This window comes from Schistosoma haematobium, chromosome ZW, assembly GCF_000699445.3.
Source record: "Schistosoma haematobium chromosome ZW, whole genome shotgun sequence".
NCBI classification, from domain to species: domain Eukaryota; kingdom Metazoa; phylum Platyhelminthes; class Trematoda; order Strigeidida; family Schistosomatidae; genus Schistosoma; species Schistosoma haematobium.
The window spans coordinates 64,173,534-64,179,533 of NC_067195.1; positions in this window are offsets into that span (position 1 = coordinate 64,173,534).

The following is a 6,000-nucleotide window of genomic DNA, read 5'->3' on the forward strand; positions in this document are numbered from 1 at the left end:
TGTATTTAGCTAAACATCTTTTAAGTGATCTTTATTAGTTTCTCTTTATCCATCTTATTATTTCTTGTATTCAAGTAGAATGAGAAAAATTATTAAAAAAACACTTTGACTTAATTCTTATTTTAAGTCTTTGTTTGTTGTTGATATTCAATTTTTTTCTCTACATAAGTGAATATCCATCGATTTATCTGCTTATTAATAATAAACTTGAAATAATATATGAATATAACGTTTTGTCATATTCTCATAATTTAAATAAAAAGCAATTCTACTGAAATAATAATCAGTAGTATAATAAGACAATATAGATTAGGTTGACATTGATTTCAACTAGCCTACCGACTATGAATAAAATAAAAATGAATCAGAATGGGTGTTGTGGAGATTTTAGAAATTTTACTGATTGAAATCATAAGTCAATTGAAGCTAGACCACCATGGAAAACCTGGATGCACTGGACGGCCGTTACTTCCTAGTATGGAACTCCTCAGCAGTGCGATCGTGGATTGGTTGAAGTTAGACATTAAAACCGCTGGATGCCGGCTCAGTGGTCTAATGGTTAAGTGCTCGCGCGCGAAACCAGTAGGTCATGGGTTCGAAACTCGCGAGGTGCGGGATCGCGGGTGCGCACTGCTGAAGAGTCGCACACTAGGACGAAACGGCCGTCCAGTGCATCCAGGTTTTCCATGGTGGTCTAGCTTCAATTGACTTATGATTTCAATCAGTAAAATTTCTAAAATCTCCACAACACCCATTCTGATTCATTTTTATTTTATTCATAGTCGGTAGGCTAGTTGAAATCAATGTCAACCTAATCTATATTGTCTTATTATACTACTGATTATTATTTCAGTAGAATTGCTTTTTATTTAAATTATGAGAATATGACAAAACGTTATATTCATATATTATTTCAAGTTTATTATTAATAAGCAGATAAATCGATGGATATTCACTTATGTAGAGAAAAAAATTGAATATCAACAACAAACAAAGACTTAAAATAAGAATTAAGTCAAAGTGTTTTTTTAATAATTTTTCTCATTCTACTTGAATACAAGAAATAATAAGATGGATAAAGAGAAACTAATAAAGATCACTTAAAAGATGTTTAGCTAAATACAAGTTCTGTTCGGTTATGAATAAGGAAATAGACTAAATTACAAAATAAGGAAGTATAATTTGTACGTTTTGCATTGATCTAAATTGACGATGATGATTGTAACACTCCTGGAGTTCTAGTGAGAAGTCGTTACCAGTGGAGCTCGACCAGGTCTGTTGTGAGATAAGAACTCACTGAAGACAATGGTTTACGGTGGCGCAACTTCGTGGGTTGGTTGAAGTTAGACATTAAAACCGCTGGATGCCGGCTCAGTGGTCTAATGGTTAAGTGCTCGCGCGCGAAACCAGTAGGTCATGGGTTCGAAACTCGCGAGGTGCGGGATCGCGGGTGCGCACTGCTGAAGAGTCGCATACTAGGACGAAACGGCCGTCCAGTGCTTCCAGGTTTTCTATGGTGGTCTAGCTTCAATTGACTCATGATTTCAATCAGTGAAAAATGAATCTATTCATAAAATTTTCCAATAATTTGTTATAGTTTGATTTACTCTTTACATTTTTATCATAAGAATAACAATTTGATTAAAAGCTATGACTACTATTAGCATTTTATTTCTACCCAGGTTTTTTGTCATCTAGTTTGGTATATATGAAGTTTTACTTTATCTTTAAACAAAACAAAACAAAGCAAAAGAAGTTTTTGTCAAATCCAGTCAGTCACTTATATATTAGATAAATATATTAGATATAATTTAAATTACTTAATTGTGTGTACTTCAGTATATTCACTAAATTTAGATTGTTTCTTCCAGTGAGAAAATTCACTTCACAGGATCCATAAGAACAGATGTTTCGTCCATATATATATATATATATATATATATATATAACGAGGAAAACTCATCCTTTGACATGAACGTGGATTTATTTATCATTCAATTTCGATATTGTTTTATCTATCTCCTAGTTGCATGTATATATGTATAGTTGATGAGATATTCGCTAGCTTAATATCAATGAATAACCTTGTAAAAAGAAAAGTAAGTTCCTGTTTAGTAAGAAAAAAAGTTAGAGGAAACATTTTTTTGGAAACTATGTATAATTTTTTTTAAATAGAAGAAATGTCTGGTTGCTAAAGTAAATCTGGTTGCTTGGATGTATTTTTTTTAAAGTCATTTAGATATATAGAAAGTAAAATAATGATTCAGTTGTTTCAATGTTTTGCCTCATCAGCTTGAAATACGAAATATTTATAACAACATATATGCATATATGTGCGTATAAAAATGATAAACACTTATACGATTAATTAATCCACATGTTTAATAGGTATTGACTGATAGTGCACCAGAATCCTTAAGATAATGTACAAACCAAGGCTCAAATCTAGTTTATTTCTATGCAAATAGTCATTTGTTTGATAATATAGATCGTATATGACTATTTTACATCTATTATTTACCTAATGGTAGCAAGTGGTGTATGATCTATTGTATTTCTACGATCTAATTTAAGCCTAAGTTACCACAAACTCATTAGTTGGTGTAAAAATGTCTTACATTTTCAGATTGTTGGTCACGAATTGAATATCTCATTGATAACGTCTTTGATATGGTCTCGAACTTTATAAGAAGTAACAATTCTATGAAGACTCCATTTTTGTCTAACTAAGATTGTATTACAAGTATTGTAGAATAGAAGAATATAACACTTTATAATAAACTCTTTATCATTAAATTGAATAATCTATGATCAATATTTAGTTTACAAGGCACTGAAAAGGAAAAAATGTCCAAGTTTTATGAATATTTAAGCGTAATTCATGTCGAACTTTTTAAAACGAAATTCAAATCTAGATTAAAATAAAATTTCTCTCATCACTTTGACTTATTTATTGTTTAAAGATCCCTATCATATTAAAAGACTAATATTTGAACGAAAAATATTCTTTTAGATAAAATTCTCTTCAAGTTCTACCATTCATATATCCAAATTAATAATTTAAATAATGGCCAAGTTAAGGGTAAAGTACATCGTTTAAAGTATGACTTAGATTAACACTAACAATTTTCAGTATAGGAGGTTTGGAGATTGTTAAGTTTTGACTGAGATCATGAACCGATTGACGTTAGATCACCATTGAAAACCTGGAAGCACTGGACGGCCGTTTCGCCCTATTGTGGGACTCCTCAGTGAATGCGCACTGCTAGTTAGTCATAAATACATAAATAATGTAATATAGCCATGTTCAGTCTATGGTTGAATGATTTAATAATTTATTAACAATGTAACAGATAATTTTATCCAATTAAAATTTCCATTCAAGTAATATTGAATATAAACAATAAACTAAAGTCTTATAAACGGAATACACTCATTAAGACATTAAATAAGAAAGATTAGTTCGGCGAAGAGTTCTCTTTTCGGCGAATTTATTTTCAAAGCTGTACAATCGCAAATATATATACTTATTTTTACAGGATGATAATAATACTGATAATAACCTTCTGGATTGGTAGTATTGGTAGAGAAGGTAGTAGTATTTCACAGTATAGTTGAATGTAACTATACTTTAAAATAACGAATGATAAGAGTTATATTTAATTACTGACTAAAGTTCTTTGTAGATGTCTAGTTTTTTTTTCAATCTACCTGTAAATGTACTCATTTTAAATTTGATGCAAATGAAACTGATTTTAATTTATTTTAGAAAAATATTATTCACTCTTGTATTTCTATTTTATTTTGTGAATGCTACAATTTGAAACTATCTATTGAAGAGTTCCGTATTGGGACAAAACGGCTGTCTAATGCTTTCAAATTTTTAAAAGTGATCGACTATTCGATTCAATTGTGAAAATAATATAATCTCCATAAATAACCCATATTAAAATAGATTACATTTATTTATGAAAGCTAATGAAAACCTTCTTCATTCATGTTTTGTCTTATTCGTTTTCAGTAATATGGTAATCGATTCATCGAATTCAGGTAATGAAGATTAAGTGAATTGTGCTGCAAAGCAATTAAAATTTTTCGGAATAATTTTGTATGTTGTTGTGTCCTGTAACTTTTTTTCAGGGCGATATAAGTGTTATATCCTAGCGAAGATTAAATTATGAGTACATTCTGACAGCTTTTAATAGAATAATATTGTACATATATTCTTATTGTATAATTATTGAGTAACTTAATTATATATAGCTATATTTCTCTTACTTACGTCTGTTACCCCTAATAGAACATAGGCTACCGATCAGCATTCTCCAACCCACTCTGTCCTCGACCTTCCTTTCCAGTTCTATCAGATTGTTGTTCATTCTTCCCGTGTCTGTATCCATTTGTCAGCGTATAGTGTTCTTTGGTCTTCCTCTTCTGATTCGGCCTTGAGGATTCCAAGTGAAGGCTTGCCTCGTGACACAGTTGAGTGCTTTCTTCAATATGTGTCCTATCCACTTCCAGCGCCTCTTCTTCATTGCTTCCTCCACTGGGATCTTATTTGTTCTCTCCCATAGTAGGTTGTTGTTGATAGTGTCTGGCAAACGGATCCGAATTATTTCGCGTAGACAACTGTTAATAAACACCTGTATTTTCTGGATGATGGCTTTCGTAGTTCTCCAGGTTTCCGCTCCATACAGTAGAACTATCTTGACATTTGTATTGAAAATTCTGACCCTGTTGTTTTGAGTTCCAGATGTTCCTCAGTTGTAAATATGCTTCTCTTGCTTTGCTGATCCGCGCCTTCACATCTGCATCAGATCCACCATGTTCATCAGTGATACTGCCCAGATATGTGACGTTTTTCACATCTTCGAAATCTTCTCCGTCAATTGTGATCGGATTGTTGCATGCTGTGTTGTATCGGAGAATCTTATTTTTCCCTTTGTGTATATTGAGACCTACTGCTGCTACACTGAACTCAGCGGGCAGTCCAAGGAAGGATCAATAAGAACGATAGGTTGCTTAAACCGGTCAATACGTCATTGTTGTAGCACAGTGTTAAGATTGTATAAGTGGTATTTTGATTGGCGAATAAATCACATGATACAATTAACAGGACAACAGTCATAACAATTACTGATGGGGATTTTGTGCAAAAAAAATCATAACAATAACAACAGTTTTCTTGTATTTTACTTTTCACTGATAAATAAAAATAAATTTCATTTCTATTCATAAAAAAAAATACTTTTTATTACCTGGAAATGTAGTTGTTTGTCTTCTTCATCAAAACAAGTTCATTTTCATTTAAATAACCCATAAAAATTCAAAACTACACACACTGATATGTTATTATTTTTTTTTTGAAATATAAAACAAGAATATTACCTTCTTCAAATGACTGTCTACTACTCAGATACTCACACACACAAATACAAACATAAATATGCAAACGAGACATTAAATATCAGTTAGACAATCTTTTAATAGATGTGTCAATGACAATTTTATATATATATATATATATTCCTAGTTCTTTATTTATTTCAAAAGTTCCTAAGTTTCTTTCTATTTCATCAGTTTATTAAAACAAAACAAAAAAGAAAGAAGGAACGAACCTAATTATGCTTACAGATAGTTTAAAGAAACTTTACAAAAATAAAGTAGAATAATATTGGTAGTCTAGTGTTTTATGTCATATTGTTCTTGTAATACAATCTTGGTTATTTTGTTACTATGACTATAAATATAAACATATATTGAATGATTCATATTTATTGAATGATATTATAAGTGATAGACATTTAAAATGAATTTAACATTGTTAGTTTTCTTTTAAATAGTCAATATGTGGTTTAAGTTGTTAAGAGTTATTTTGATAAACATATTGTTATAACTTTTTATAACTCGTCGTTGTGTTTTGTGGTCAAAAGATCTTCACTTATACCAGTCTTTGTGTTTTTACTTTCACGTCGTGGGAATTGCATAGGATCGTAGTTA